The sequence below is a fragment of the Grammomys surdaster genome, unplaced genomic scaffold (genome assembly GCF_004785775.1).
Source record: "Grammomys surdaster isolate TR1022 unplaced genomic scaffold, NIH_TR_1.0 150, whole genome shotgun sequence".
Taxonomy (NCBI): domain Eukaryota; kingdom Metazoa; phylum Chordata; class Mammalia; order Rodentia; family Muridae; genus Grammomys; species Grammomys surdaster.
Genome location: NW_021604608.1, coordinates 18,548,807 through 18,565,801, shown reverse-complemented (window position 1 = coordinate 18,565,801; position 16,995 = coordinate 18,548,807). Strand labels below are relative to the sequence as shown.

At 43.3% G+C, this 16,995-nt stretch overlaps 1 long non-coding RNA gene across 1 annotated transcript in view; it reads left to right on the top strand.

Annotated features, from left to right (window-relative positions):
* The window catches only part of LOC114619358, a 7,000-nt gene extending 1,945 nt beyond the window's left edge, over nt 1-5,055 (top strand). Inside the window, exons 2-3 of the long non-coding RNA XR_003711131.1 lie at nt 1,947-2,021; nt 4,921-5,055. This is a non-coding gene — a long non-coding RNA (uncharacterized LOC114619358). The remainder of the gene's footprint in view (nt 1-1,946; nt 2,022-4,920) is intronic.
* The last annotated feature ends 11,940 nt before the right edge of the window (nt 5,056-16,995 follow it).

Genomic DNA, 16,995 nt, shown 5'->3' with positions numbered 1-16,995 from the left:
GAGAGAGAGAGAGAGAGAGAGAGAGAGAGAGAGAGAGAGAGAGAGAGGCAGAGAGAGAGACAGAGAGAGAGACAGAGAGAGAGACAGAAAGAGAGAGACAGAGAGAGAGAGACAGAGAGAGAGAGAGACAGAGAGAGAGACAGAAAGAGAGAGACAGAGAGAGAGAGACAGAGAGACACACAGAGAGAAACCAAGACAGAAAGAGAGAGGAGTGGAGAGAGAGAGGGAGGGAGGGGAGGAGGAAAAGAGAGAGAGGGAGAGAGACTATGAGATGCATCACTTAGTTCTTGGTTGATTAACTGAGACCATACTTACAGGCCTTTGTTTTTATTTTTAACCTTTTAAATTGACTTTTGCACACATATAATCATTCATTTGTGCAGACTTTGTCCAGCTAGTTTTTAAGAAAGACATTTTTGACCATATGGTTTTTAACTGTTCTTCCTCAAACTTTGTCTGGTATGCTGATTTTCCCAGGGGGCTGGGTTTAGCTTATCCTGGACTCCCGTCTTCTGAGCTGATACTGGGTGGTCCTGCAGCCGTGTCTGGCCTTGGGGTATCACCAGCAGCTCTGGTTTGTGTATCTCACACATTTCCCTTCTATACCCCAGCCCAGAAAGTGAGATCCCATCCTTGGCTTCCTTTTAAGTGGCTGGTTATTTTTCACAGAGATGGCATCCATGCGTTATCTCCCTGGACATCAAATCTATGTCCAGATGAGCAAACAATCTTTTGTTTGTTATTATTTTAGATTTTTTGCATGGATCTTTAAGAATCTGATCTGCTAGCTTAGCATTCCCCCCACCCCCGCCACCAATTTGGGGGTCAGGAGCCTTCACAGGCTTCACAATCTTATTCTGCTTAATGGCTTGCTCATGGAGCCTGAGCAGCTGCCATTGGGGTTCTTAGACGTTTGCTTAACCTTCTTTGCTTCCTTGATAGCCCAATCCGGATGGTTTGTTTTCACTCAGCTTTTCTACTAACAGTTTCTGATTCTCTTGGCCGTTACATCCCAAGTAATGGAACCCTGGAACCTGACCACACGTAGGGTTCTTTGCTTTAGCATTTCTTCCAGCTATCCCTTTGTGTTTCTTCTGTAGCAAACAGCCCTGTTTCTCTTGAGGGTTCCTCTCGGAAAGGAAAAAAGATCTGCATTTTGCAGTAAGGAATTGGAAAAACTCCCCATCAAGTCCTGAGTAGTGGAATCCTTGTCCAAAGTAGACCCCATATCTATTAACGTTGTGCCATTCAACCTGAAAGGCAAGGGTGATTGCCCAGGAAGGGAAAGATGGCAAAGAGAGAAACCCAGTCTTTCGTTGTTGTTGTTTTTGTTTTTCTAGACAGGGTTTCTCTGTGTAGCCCTGGCTGTCCTGGAACTCACTCTGTAGACCAGGCTGGCCTCGAACTCAGAAATCCACCTGCCTCTGCCTCCCAAGTGCTGGGATTAAAGGCGTGCGCCACCACTGCCCAGCGAAACCCAGTCTTTTTAAAGTTTGATTTCTATTTCCCCTGCCCTGAACTGGAGGGCAGAAGACTGCTGTTTTCATCGTGACTTAGATGGTTCATTTAATAAGTGCTCACGTGGATCTTAACATATGTATGAGACATGGCTGCTCTGAAGTCTCCTCGCATTAATTCCACGGCAGAGTTACCTTAGGAGAATGGTGCCAATCTCTGCATTTTACAGATGAGCCAACACCCATAGTTAAGTGACTCAGGACTCACACAGAGTCAAACATATGACAGGAACAGAGTTGGGAGACTGGGTAAATTGTGTTGGTCAGATCCTATACCCTAGTTGCTATCCACTACACTAGGGAGGGAAAGGCCACCAATCTTTTATTTCTGTAAGGGGCAGTCAATGTCTCTAGGACAAACATCATATTTATTTTGTCTTTGTTCACAACAGATTTGAGATTTTTGTTTGTTTGTTTTTAAACTCACAGGAATCCACAAGGCCACGTGCTATGCCCTGCTCAGATGTCCCATGAGAGTCTTTTCCTTTTCTCGAGCAGGATCAGGTGGGCTGGCTTCATTGTTTGGGGGATGCCTGTGGTTTTTGTGTCACTTTTCACTGTAGGATTCTAGTCATTCCCCTTTAAACATGTCCTAAGCTTTGGTGGCTTTTTGTTTTCTTTTCCATCTGTCTGCAAACCCCATTAATGCTTTGAGAGTCACACCCTTTTCAACCAAACATACTCAGATGCTGCACAGGAGTTAGAAAGTGACCTTTACCCATGAAAAGGATTTTGAATCACAGGAAGTTAACTATACTAGACAAGGAAAATAGACATTCATCTTTTTTTCCAATGTAAATCATTTCCTATGAAGTGCTCTCTGACTCGAATGAAGTTCTTTAAGTGGGGACTAGAAAGATTCCAGAAAAATTAGAGAATCACCTTTGTCCTGGTCTCTGATTTACGCTGAAGGAAGTCTGCAGGGTGGAGAGGCAGCTGGAGGTTGAGAATCCTTAGAAGAAATGGCCAAGGGTGTTCTGGGTAGTTGGTTAGCACTGATCAGATGGTGGCATGGGCTGGACTCGTGGTAGTAAGGTTCCAGAGTGCAGACTGGGTTCCATTAGTGGACCTTGACATCAACATAGAAAGAAATAGAGAAATAAAAATAGAAAACAAACACCACCAAGCAAGACACAGAGTTAAAGCCGTATGGTTTTGTGAGACTTTTCTTTAAAGGTGTATGTTTAAATACCGTATGAACTGAGCTGAGACATAAAATTTATTTCTTACCATGTCTTGTGTTTTAAAGCAGTGGCACCCAACTTTCCTAAGGCCGAGACCCTTTAATAAATAAATAAAATAAAAAGAAATCAATAAAACACGTGCTGTGGTACTCCTCAATCATAAAAGTATTTTCATTGCTACTTCATCACTGTAATTTTGCTACTGTTATGAATTGAAATGTAAACACCTATGTTTTCTGATGGTCTTAGGTGACCCCTATAAAAGGGTCATTTGACACCCAAAGGGATTGCAACCCACAGGTTAAGAATCGCCATTCTAGAGAGACTGTACAATGCTACTCTACAAATAAACCCAGCCACAGGCATTCTCTCTACCTTCTGAGAGCTTAAACTGGAAGGCAAATGACCATTCTGAAGACTCTATAAAAGGGGAGGGACTTTCTATATATGACCTGGAGAGTAGCAGAGAGGTTATCTTAGTCAGGGTTTCTATTCCTGCACAAACACCATGACCAAGAAGCAAGTTGGAGAGGAAAGGATCTATCCAGCTTACACTTCCACATTGCTGTTCATCACCTAAAGGAAGTCAGGACTAGAATTTAAGCAGGTCAGGAAGCAGGAGCTGATGCAGAGGCCATGGAGGGATATTACTTACTGGCTTGCTTCTCCTGGCTTGCTCAGCTTGCTTTCTTATAGAACCTAAGACTACCAGCCCAGGCATGGCCCCACCCACAATGGGCCCTCCTATCGTTGGTCACTAATTGAGAAAATGCCTTACAGCTGGATCTCCTGGAGGCATTTCCTCAAGGGAGGCTCCTTCCTCCTTGATAACTCGAGCTTGTGTCAAGTTGACACACAAAACCAGCCAGTTCAGAGGTCTTCTTGAGGGATACTAGAGAAGACAGCAGGTAAATGGAGTCTTCTCACTGGTGAGGGTAGATTCTTGAGGTGAGGTCGAGGCAGAATTCTGAAGACAGAGGTCAGAGTCTAGAACATATGGAGTAGTGGATGTTCCAGCTTTGTGGGCTGGGAGAAAAGGGTCTAAGTTGCAGATGGCTGATGCTGGCAGGAGAGAGGGAACGGGCTACAGAAGGGAGAGAGTGGATGAGACTTAAGCTGAAACACTGGATGACAATTGGCCCAGATGAAACCACCAATGCTCTCGTTTAGACTTGTTTGGTATTTGAAAATGATGAAGTTCTCATTTAAAAAAAAAAAAAATCAAATTTCTCTAGAAAATCAGAAGACCCGAGCGAGGCCTGTGAGCTCATGATGGTGGTTAGAAACAATCAGCTGGAGTCTGAATATCCCTCACTATTCGGCAGACATTAACGTGAGCTTTTGCGGTTAAAATTCCATTGAAAATTCAATCTCTCCCTTCATAGCAGCCGTCGGTCAATCATCCCACAGCTACATATCACTAGTGTCTTCAGCACATGCCATTATCACAGAGGTTTCTATTGGACAGAGACTTTTTAGACCCACGTACGTCCTCACTAGTCACCCTGGTTTGCAACTCCTCTGCATCCTGTAGCCTCACTGGCTGTACGGTTCTAAGACCAAACTTGGAATTGAAACTTAGCTGACGTTCCTTGAAGACACAACTGTGTATGACTTGCTTGGTGTTTCGTTTTTGAAGGTAAGCAGCAACGTAAGAGTTGTAGAAATTGAGAGTAGAAGAACCTTATGAAGTCATTAGAGTAGAAGTGAGAGACTCAAAAAATAAAATTGACGTGATTACCTCTAGACAACAGTACACAGAGTGTTAAATGGGACGGACCACAAGGGCCGTGTGTCAGTGACAACTTTTACAAGCAGTGAGTAACTTTCCAGGCCAAAGCTAGTGTCCTGTCAGGATAGAGGAGGCAAATCCTGATTTGCCAATGATTTAAGCCAGCCACTAGCTTTGATTCTACATCAGGTAAGCATTAGTGATTGTATAATTTGCATAGACATGCACAAATATTAAATATTCATTGTGACCTTGACCTCTCCCCCTGCCAGACAGTTTTCTCTGTGTGACCCTGACACCTTCACACACACACACACACACACACACACACACACACACACACACACACAACTTGCAAGACCATGCTGCCGATTCCAGGAGACCGAACACAGAAGCATAGTATCCCTTGGACGTGTTGCATATGAACAAAATTGGGATCCAGGTTGTATTCTAGCAAACTTTTTAAGTGTTGTTTCTTCTGTTTCAGTGAACTCGCCTCCAGCTCTTTTGCTGCAGAAACGCATGGAAAATATGAGTGGCTCCTGAAAGAATTCTTTGGCAGAGAGCACATCTTGTTTTCGGCCGACATTCGTTCATCGTCGTCACTACCTACATCCCCCCCTCCCGCCCCCCTCTTCACATATGAAAACAATTATTTCTCAGTTCAGGAAGTCAGTTTTAATCGTTAGTTTGGCTTCAAAGGATCCAGCACCCTTTACAAGGTCGAACTAGCCCCAAAGACAGCTGGGCAGAAACTCTGGCCTGAGAGGAAGCTGAGTTTTCCTTGTGCACCTCTTAGAACTTGCTCCTGAGTCCTGGAAATAAGGAAGATGTCCCATCTGAGACAACAGGGAAGAATGTGTCCCTGAGAAAGCTGGGAAGCCACTCTCAGAGAGACATCTCTCTGGACAACTTCCCCAGCCTCACCTGCACTCTGTGTTCAACAAGTTACACTGTAGAAAATCTTGGGGTGAAAGAGCTTGGCACAGGGGTCAAGGCCCTGATTTTTGCCCCAGATGTGTGACCCTAGGCAAATCTATCAGAATCTAGGAATTTCTGTTTACTCAGGTGTACGTAGGGTTTCAACCGGGTCCTTCTGCTGAGTATAAATGCCTTCTGTTTTCCTTACTGGATCTGTATCATGACAACTATAAATTAATCTTCAGCTTCAGACAACAGTAGAATTAAGGTCAATATGGACAGTTTGCTTTGATGGATACAACAGAAAACCTTCACATCTGTGCACGTGGCAGGGGTTAGTATAATAGAAAACCCTACACACCAGGGTCTTTCAGATTGTAGTGGGCAAAAGAATCAGCTCGTTGAAAATGCATTGAGAGGTTGGCACTGAGAATCAGTGCAGACAGCTTCACCACGTGGTTCATGTCCGGAGTCGGGTACTTACAGACCATCCAAGTCTTGGCTGGTCACCCAGGCGGTCCCCCCACAGCTGGTCCTGCTCTTCCTACCAGACTTGAGTGTTTTTGCTGCTGCTTCTAACACTTAGAAAACTGGCTTGGAAGGTTTGAGGGTTGCCGTTTGAAACTGCAAGTGAGGGGCCCACCTGGCCCCAGGTTGACAGCCAGCCAGAGTGCTGAAGAGGGAAATGATCATTAATAACATCGATTTTGTGAATCAGTCACACCTCAGTTCACATGAATACTGATCGAGGCGTACGGGGAATTGTCGCACACCGTGTTTGAGGCAGAGACGTGGGTTTTAATAGAGCCCATTTCCATAACTGGAACACACTGCAGTTTCCATTTAATGAAATGAGGTTGGGAAGTTAAAAGTGCCATTTGTCTGTGAGAAAGTTCTGAAGCAAGGCTAAAAACAGAGGGAAGGTCTCTTTTTGGAGTTTGGAAATGAGGGTAGAAGTCAGCAGAAATATGCCACCACTTTCTTTAAATGTTCTGACAAGGTAGATGCCTCAATGAAGAAAAACACACACATTCAAGAGAGAACAATGATTCGAACGTCACCAGCTCTAGGACAGTGGCCAGCACAGGGCAGGGTGTCACTCCATCTTTGTTGGATGGAGGTGTTAAGCACAAGCTGAGGAAGCAGGCTGGAGGAGAGGGATGGAGTATAAGAAGCAGGCTTTCTGAAAACCACGAGAGGGCCTATAGTGAATAAGCTTCAAAGGTCAGGTAGAGTTCATTCCCTACCTTTTGCTGTAACAAAACCATCCATACTTGGCAATTTAATGCCACAAAGGTTGGGAAGACGGCTCTGTGGATAAGAGCACTTGCCGTTTATGTATAAGAACCTGAGTTTGAATCCCCAGCCCCCACTTAAGAACCAGGCAATGGCTACACATGTCAGAGCAGAGACAGGCTGATCCTGTGAGCTCACCGGCCAGCAAGTCTCTCAGAAATGAAGAGTTTCCAGTTCAGTGAGAGACCTTGTCTCAAGGGAGTAAGATGCAGTGATAGAGCCGACACTCAACCTTCTTCTGTGGCCTCTGGATGTGCACAAGGGCCTGTAGAACTACACACACACACACACACACACACACCAACAGAATTGCATTGCCTCAGCGTTCTGGAGGCTGAGATGCAAAACTCAAGGCATTGGCAGGGCCATGCTCTCTCCGACCCCTATGAGGTTCCTCTTTGCCATTTCCCAGCTGCTGGTGACACTCGGTGTTTCCTGGCCTGTGGCCATCCAGCTCCTCTTTCTGCTTTTACTGTCAAATGACACTCTTCCTGTGCGACTCTGTTTTCAGATGCCGTTTCTTGTAAGGGTGCCAGTCATGTGGGATGAGGAGCACTCTCCACTCCAGTGTGACTGAAACCTAATTATATCTGCAACAACCCTATTTTCAATTGAGGTTCTATATTGAGGTACCAAGGAGTTAGGACCTCAACATATCTTTTGGGTGGTAAAATAGTTCAACTTGTAACAGTGCCATTTAAAAGTGCACTGAAAAAATTTTTTTTATTGTTGTTCTTTTGTTCAAAAAAAAAAAAAGTGTTGGTGAGAATGCAGAGAATTTTGGAACTCTTGTGCTTTGCTGAGGAGAATGTAAAATGGTCCTCAAAAATGAAGTGTAGAATTGCCACTGGACCTAGCACTTCCACTTCTGCTGTATCATATCATACATCACATCATATCACATATCATACCATATCATTTATTTATCTAACATGTATCTATATCAATATCTATCTTTATCACCTATCATGTATCTGTTTCTATGTGTATATAGAAATAACATGTATATCTCTCTCTATATATATATCATGTGTCTACCTCTGTATGCACCTCTCTCTCTCTCTCTCTCTCTCTCTCTCTCTCTCTCTCTCTCTCATTTGTCTATTTTGTCTATTTCTATCTACTATCTACCAATTGTACCATCTACTATATCTATCATTTAGCGTATCTATCTCTATATCTATGTATGTATGTATGTATGTATGTATGTATGTATGTATGTATCTATCTATCTATCTATCTATCTATCTATCCATCACTTATCTGTCCTCAAGCAGGGACTCTGTCACATATTTGCATACCTATGTTTAGAGCAGCCTTCTTTACAATAGCTCAAAGGCAGAGGCAACTCATGTGCCTATCATGGGATAAATAAAGGGAAAACAGAATATTATTCACACTTGAAGAAATAGAAAACTTGCTGGCCATCATGACCCAGCCCTACAATGACAGTGCTTAGGAGGCTGTGGTAAGATAAACTTGAATTCAGGGTCATCTTGAGCTACAAAGCAAGTTCCAGTTATCTGGACTACATATTCAAACCATGGCTCCTGTCTGCAGGGGACAGAGAGAAAAAGGAGAGGGGGGTAGGAGAAAGGAGGGAGAGAGGAATAGAGAGAGAAAGAGAATTCTAACACGTGCTATGCATCATCGTGACCACAAAAGGACACAGTTCTGATTCTGCTTCTACAAGGTGGTCAAATGCACAGAGTCAGAAAGTCATCGTTAGAGGTTGGGGAGCTCAGGAAGCAGGGGGTTAGTGTTTGCTGCATAGTTTCCCCTGGAGAAGATGGCAGAATTCTAGAAATGGATGGTTCAGGTTGTACAATATGTGCTAACTTATGCAATGAAACAGCACATTAAGGGTGATGAAGTGCTCCATTTTGTGGTATATTTCACTACACTAAAGATCAAAATGAGGATTCAACAAAGGGATTATCAAGGGCCTAGAACAGTGATTAGAAGAAAGCTGAGATATGTCTTAGAAAGTATACTTGCTACAGACGGGACAGTGGGTTACTTGGTTTGGGATTTACAAATGATGTCTTTCCTGTACATTGATTCATCATTTCTCAGCAGGCTATTAACACCAAGTGAGGACCTGGTCTGCAAAAAGGTGCATTTTGCACTGTTGTTGCATGAAGGTGCAGGCCCTGGCTCTCTCTGATTTGAAATGACTTGCAGTTTTTAAGGAGCTTTCTGACTCTTAGCTACTCTGTAGTTTTAGATAACTATCCAGGGTGACAGGTACTGGGCCAGAATTAGGTCTATTGTGGTTAAGAGAAAACCTGGGGTGCCTTTAATATTTCTAAAAGCAGGCACACACTTTATCTTCTCAGTGACCTGAGGATGTAATCATGTTGACTAGAGTACCTGTAGCCACTCCAGAACACTGTTTATCAATTCTATGATTTGCCCCGAATGTTCTGGATATCTAGTAACACACAGCATGAACATTGATCTTACTGAATGACTGTAAAGGTAAAACACATATAAAGTATGTGAGCCGGGGATTTGATGTCTCAGGGTAAAATCACTTCCCATCCAACCTGATGACCTAAGATTGATCCAGGGACCCATGTGGTGAAAGGTGAGAGTGGACTTCCACAGATTCTTATCTGACTTCTGCCCACCTCTCCACCTGACACACACAGAAAGAAGAGAAATACAAAGTACAAAATGCATATAATTTTTGAAAAGTCTATTCTAAGACATTTAGGCAAAGCCCAGCTTTCAACCGGAAGCCACCTTAAGGTAGGTCCCTAAGCGCCTTTGCAGGTTTCTGACTCCATCCCTCTATGCTATGAACCTTCCATTGTTTTTATTTTTTTTTTATTCTATATAGCTTAGTAAAACAAAATAATTGCATTTTATAGGATTGACATAAAGAACACTCTTCCTAAGTGGTTTGAAAGTGAGCCGCTAACATAAGCCTTCATCACCTTCAATATTTAAATGTGATTTTCCTCTATAGAGGGATGCACTCCTAGATAACAACAACACAGGGTAGAGATGACCCCATCCTGCAAACTTTAGATGTGTGTGTTTGATGTGTGTATGTAGCAGTCAGGAAGCTGGAAAGGACACATGAGAGAGGAAGAGGAAGATAGATTAAGGAATGCAGAGAGATCACATAGACAAGACAGTAGAGGGTTTGAAGAATCCTGGAGGTTAAAAGTTGAAGGAGACACTATGGTCCAACCAATAGAGTAAAACGTAATAGGAAGTTCATAGCACAGAGGGATAGAGTCAGAAACCTGCAAAGACACCTTAAGGTGGTTCCTGGGTGGAAAGGTGGATTTTACCTAAATGTCTCAGCCCTACCATCCACCCACAGCCCTACCACCTCCAAAGAATTTAATCAATTATTGAATCTGTCAGTAGATTAAAGCATTCATTAGTCCAGGGTCCCCATGATCTAACCATCTCCAGACATCTTCCCAGAGACTTTATTCATCTAGGCATTTCTCAATCCGATTTACCATCCCAGCGTGAAGTCCAGCGGGACTTTGAAGAAAGCAAATCGATGTGATGATTTTAAAATGGATATGAAAGAACAAGATAGGACTTAGATAGCCTAAATGATGTTGAAGAAGAAAACTTAAATCAGTTGACTCCCATCACAGGACTTACAATCCTTGGTAAACAGTTGACAGAAGGGTCCCAGTATGGCCCAACTTCTCCACTTGCACTTAGCCCCAAAGACCTGGAGCAAGTGTTTCCACTTCTTGCTATTTGTAAACTTGTGTAGTTCCTTCCCACCCTGTATGGGTTCCTTCTGCATTTCCAATGAAGTATGATATGGCAGAGGTGGCAGTATGTTCCTTCAAAGATTAAGCTATACGACTTTATGAGTCTCCCTCTCCCTCCCCCCTCCCCTCCCCTTCCCCCTCCCCCTCCCCTTCCCCTCCTTCATTTGGTTCAAAGGAAAGCCAAATTCTCTGTCATGAATAGCTCTCTGAGGATCTGATAAAGGCTATGAGACTCAAGTGCTAGCCAGCCAAGAACAAATGCTCCTCCCTGCAGTCACACTGCTGAGCTTGGAAGCAAACCTTCCAGGACTGGTCCAGCTTTCAGAAGGTTGATATTTCCTCTGAGACTCTTAGATATACCACCTAGCTTAACTGTTCTGAGATCCCCAACCCCCAAACTGCTGAGAGCTGATAAGTCCATGTTGGTTTGCACTGCCAGCCTTTAGGTAACTTGTAATACAGCAATAGATAATAAGTATAAAGACTTACATTGTTTTATAATAATTGTGCCATTATATTGATGTAATAATTGACAAACAGATCAATAGTAGACAGTGAAGTCTAGCCATTGACTTCATACATACATTCGATTGGTTCTGGCAAAGATACCAATATAACTGAATGAGAAACAGTCCTCCAAAGCATGACTCAGAAGACCCTCTACTGTACTGCATGCCAAAGAAACTGCAGGCAAGACACAGAGAAGATCTTGAAATAGACAAGTATTTCTCACATGGGACACTAAAGGAACTGTGGTGATTAATTTTGTCTTAACTTGATCACCTTGGAAAAAGCCACTGGCTGTGCCCATGATGGATCACTTAATTTAGACTGAGAGAGGAAGACCCACCCTAAATATGGGCAGCCCCATTCCACAGATTGGCTTCTAGTCTGCAGAAAAAGGAAAAAGCGCTTTGAGCTTGTATGTCCCCTTTGCTCTTGTCTGCAGATGCAAGAGAAAAATGACCAACATCTTCAGGCTCCGGGTGCCATGGTTTGCCACTGTAGTGCACCACGCCCTTGAGTAAGAGCCTTCCTTCTTTGACTTTTTCAGGGCATTTCCTCATCTTGAAAAGATAGGTAACTAATGTAGGAAGTGGGGTACCCCAAAGTGGGACCACTGCTATGATAAACCTGATCATGTGGCTCTTAAGCCATTCGAATCGGTTTGTAGCAAGAAGGTGAAGGAATTTGAAACTTTGGGCCAGAAAAGCCCTTGAATGCAGTAGACAGAGTACACTGAGCTGTTCTAGCGGGAGCTGGTAAGCCAGGAAAGTGGGGAGAAGTACAGCAGTGAACACCTGATTCATGAGATTCCAGGGGAGAACCAGGGCTTTATGGGAGATTGGACTAGTATAGGCGGAGCTGTACATTATTGGAGTGGGTCACAGCCATTGATCCACAGGCATGTGTAACGATTCTGTCTGTTCCATATAAAAGTAAAAACATGTCTCAATCTGACCCACCATTCCTCTCTTAAATATTTACCCAAGAGATGGAGGACAAATTTCCCCAGAAGGCCTAGCATAAGAACATTTTTATTAACTTTATCATTATATGCAACATTATACTAATTACACTATTATACCATATAATTATATAAGAGCCAGAACCTGGAAACAAACTGAATGTCCACACTTAATGAATGGATAAATAAATTGCACTATACTCACACAAAGAAATCCTACTCAGCCACAAAAAGATATGCATGTTTGACATGTAGCAAAATGGATGGGAAAAAAAAAGTATCATATCCAAGAGCCTAAGTACTAAAGAGCACAGACAGCGAATGCCACTTCACTCCTCTTAGGATGGCTAGTTTTTTAAGGTAACTAATGTTGGCAAGTATGTACAAGGGACACTTGAATAACATTGGTGGGAATGTAGGTTGCTGTAACCAGCGTGGAAAACAACATAAAGATTCCTTAAAAAGATTACAAACAGACCTATGATAAAGTCCAGCAACCTCACTTCTGGACATGCATCTAAAGGACAGGACATCGGCATTTTAAAGCCACATCTATACTCCTTTGTCAACTGAGGCATTTTTTTAAATAGTTGCCAAGATATATAAACAACTTAAATGTCTATTTCATGAAGCACGGTTAAAGAAACTGTGTGTGTGTTTGTGTGTGCGCAAATATGTGTGCATGTGTATGTGTAATTGTGTGTGCTTGTATCTGTGTGTATGTGTATTTGTGTGTGTGCGCATGTGTGTGTTTTTATGTCTTTGTGTATGTGTGTGTGCATGTGTGTGTTTGTATGTGTGCATGTATATGTGCATGTGTGTTTGTGTGTGTCTGTGTTTGTATCTTTGTGTGTGTGTGCTTGTACGTGTGTGTGTGCATGTGCATGTGATAGAATACTATTTAAAAAGGAGGAAAGCCCACGAACCTCTCCATTTAGACAATATAGATGAACTTAGAAAGTAAGAGGGTAAGAAGGAAAGAAAAGAAGCACACAGGAGAGAAAGCTGGAGAGAGTCAGTTCTCCAGCCCTTCCAGGGTGGTGATGAGTCTCGGGAGTTCCTGACGCCCCCACAGTGTCCAGTGCAGACTGAGTCCTGCACATATTATATAAAGAGAGGGAACAAGATCATGATTTAAAGTCTTTCCCAATGGTGTTTATACATTTTGGAATGGCTGCTGGCAAATTTTAGAAGCCCCAAGATTTCTCCCTGTTCTTCCCAGAGCCTACCACAGTGTTGCTGCACAGAATAATAAACATTCATTGATTAACTGGTACAGACACCATAGAGGAGAAGAAATGCTCTGTTCTCAAAGCCCTATTGTTGCTCCCCACTCCCCCCACCCCCCGACCAGCAGTGGAAATGTTTAAATACGCCTTTGGTTGTTTTACAGCCGTTTGCATTTAAATTGGGTGTGTCACTATCACATTTTATTAGCCATTCCTCATACCAGTCCTGTGAGGTTAGCCTTGTTATCTGCACTTTACAGGCGAGGGCAGGGAGAGGTGAAGACTTGTGAGCATGGTGCAAGGGCAGCTGGCTGAAGAGGGGGATTTCAGAGTCAAGGTTCTGCTCCCTGCTCACAGGGCTGGTCCATGGGGGCTGTGGCTGGATGGTCAGTGATGAACTTGGTATTTTCTGCAGAACACTTTGAAAATGTTTTCATGGTTCTGTTTCCAGAGGGGAAAATCCACGTTAGGACTGCAGTTCTTCTGCCTGATTGCTTGGTCCTTGAACTGACCTGCTCTCTCAGGAGACTTTGACTTTGGTCTTTATTTCCTGCTCAGATGTTCACCTCCCAAGTCCCATCCCTTCCAGTAACCTTTCTGTGAAGCCCACCCACATAGCAAACCTACAGGACTGGATTTGCAGTCTAAGAAAATTGTAACATGTGCCATGAACTTCCTAGATTGTATGCATATACTCAACTCTACATATGTTTTTTTCTCAGTATATATAAGTTTACTTAATAAAAACAAGCATGGGCGGGGCATGGAATGTGTGTAGTTGGTAGAGACTTTGCTTAGCATGCACCAGACTCTTGGTTCCATCCAGTACCGAAGAAGGCCACCATGATGTCACAAGCCTGCAATTCTAGCACAGGAAGATGAAGGCAGAAAGGTCACAGTAACTTCAAGGCTAGCCTGGAATACATGAGATCCCGATTCAGAAACAGAAAATAAATGAGTGAATGAACGAATGGATAGATAAATCATACAGTCAAAACAATGTAGTCTCTCTGTTTCTCAAAAAAGGTCACTTGAGGGCTAGAGAAATTATTCAGTGGTTAGCTCTTTTCAGAGGACCTGGGTTTAATTCCTAGTACCCACATACCAGCTCACAACCAGATGTAACTCCAATTCCTGGAGATTTGATGCCCTCTTCTGGTCTCTGAAGATAAAAGACTTGTTCTTGAACAAATATGATATAAGACAGTCTATTTGAAAACACGAGTAGATACTAAATGAGTAGATACATATGCAATGCATATGGTGGGGAAACACTGGATGCAAAAGGGAGACGTATGTCCCTAGTGAGATAGGGTAAGACTGAACACCATTCCTTTCCACTATTCAAAACCATCCATGATTTAAAATTCAATAAAGTGCTTATTTCTGGAGATTTGTTTCGTTTTGAGATCACAGTTGACTATTAGCAATAGAAACCATAGCGGGCAAGGGAGATGGGAGGCTACACACAAATATCGTGGAAGTGTTCACGACTTTTTCATCTTTTTATTGATAATTTGTGAGTTTCACATCAGGTGTCCTAATCCCACTCATCCCCCCCATTCCCTCGGATCTGCCTTCTGCTCTTGCAACTTCCTCCTAAAAAGAAACCGTAATAACCTAAACCTAAAAACAAACCAACCTAAAGCATAGAAAACATCCCATCGTGGAAGCTGTAGTGTGTCACAGTGTGTCCGTCTGTCCACACATCTTCACTTGCAAATGTACATTGCAATGAGTCACCAGTCTGGTGTGAAGGCTCCGGTTTCTGTGACACCATTAACAGGTATGGAGAGAGATGCCGCAGCTCTGGAGCAGCAGGACTGGCTCTTTCATATGGCCCAGCAGTTTACAAATTATGTACATTTCGGGGTAGGCAAACTCAAAGCCCTGGATCTGGGCCTGGATGGTAGCTGAACTGGTCAGCCCTCTGGCTCTCCCTTATCCACACCACCAGGGTGAGCTCTCCAGCACTGCACCAGAGTGGCCACCCAATGCTGAATTGGCAGGAGGCGGGGTCAGCAATCATGCCTTGTGGGGGGTGGGGGAAGGTTCACCCGTACCCACACCTCCAGAGCCAGCTCCCCTGTGCTGCCCACTCAAGGCGTGGGGCCCACACTCCTAAGTGCTGCAACAGGTGAGCTACTGAGCCAGCACCCCGACACTCACACCCTCAGAACTGGGTCACCCATGCCTTCACCATCAGAGTCTCCATGAACATATAAGAAAGTCAGAAAAGAGCATTGGGTCTCCTGGAAATGGAGTTACAGATGGCTGTCAAACACCATGTGAGTGCTGGGAACCGAACCTGGGTCCTCTGCAAGAGCAATAGTGCTCACAGTCACTGAGCCAAGTTTCTAGTCTCCCAATCTGTTTTCTTGCTGAAGAACTGGTTTCTCCAACGTGGTTCCCTCTTTTAGCATAAACCGAAGGCCTGACCTTCCCTCTTCTCTCTAACCTCATGCTTTGGAACTTGATAGCCATTTGGTGGGCTGAGATGCTCGTACTTCTAGATTCCCTTTTCCCCCTGACAATGATGGCACTCCCAGAATTCCTGGTTCTGATAACTGCTCAGTGTGACGGGCAGCAGTCTTGCTGATACTCACTAGCTCCCTGTGTGACACAGGCTGATTCAATTAAGACAAGTGGTTTTTAACCTCCACTGCACTTCAGATTCACCAAGGGAGCTTTTAAAAATCCTGTGTCTGTGGCCAGGCTACACCCTGGGCCAATTAAATCAAAATCTCTGGAGGAAGGGCTGATTTAAAACTCCTTGAGTGATTCTAATAGCCAATGATGGAAAGAACAAAGAAGCCATGATTCTAGGTACCGTTCCTTCTCTACCAGGAGTCTATGTACTAGTCCATTTATTCCTTGTTGACCAGGAGAGGCTATGTATCTGTTCTGATATCACAGGACTGGAAACCACACAGTCCAGGTTGATACTGGGGCAATTCTAATTCCCTAAGCACGCGCAACACAAGAACAGAGGATGGCTTCCTGCAAGCTGTTGGCAAAACATAAACTTAGCGAAGATTAAATACAGCAACGCCACCCATGAAGCACCTTTAACAGATGTAGCGGGCTGGAAAGACTATGTCTCAATATCATTTTTTTTTTCTAGATTGTTTTTCCTGGCCAGTGTTCTGATGAGAAATTAAGACTTCAGTACAGGAAAGTCTGTGTTCATCCTAGCAGGTAAATAATTGTAGCATCTTTTGTGTATATTAACCGTGTTAGGTCAGAGTTGTATTGTATGGGGATGTTAAGCTTTAGAGGATATACACTGATGGAATATATTGTTCCACTAACTGAATGCAATTCATGTTTTTATGTCCTGTAGTCATTGTGTCTGTCTCCCTGTCTGTCTCTGTTTCTGTCTCTCTCCATTATGGAATGAGTTGGAGAGTCTGCATTGGGCTGACAGGAAAGCTGTAATTGGTAACATGGTCCTGTTCTACAGTTGAAACCTTGTATAATCAGATGACCCACCCACCTCTCTACCTACCACCATCATAGGCTGCAGCAGGAGGCTGTGCCCCACTAATTCTGAGATGTAGTTTCTCTTACAGTCTATTTATGAGATTCATATATCACATTGACTTCTCTACCTCCCTCCCTCCTTCCCTCTCTCTTCTTTCTTCCTTCCTTTCTTTTCTTTCTTTCTTTCTTTTCTTTCTTTCTTTCTTTCTTTCTTTCTTTCCTTTCTTTTCTTTTTTCTTTCTTTCTCTCTCTCTCCTTTTCTCTTTCTTTCTTTTCTTTCTTTCTTTCTTTCTTTCTTTCTTTCTCTTTCTTTTCTTTTTTCTTTCTTTCTCTCTCTCTCCTTTTCTCTCTCTCTCTTTCTTTCTTTCTTTCTTTCTTTCTTTCTTTCTTTCTTTCTTTCTTTCTTTCTTTCT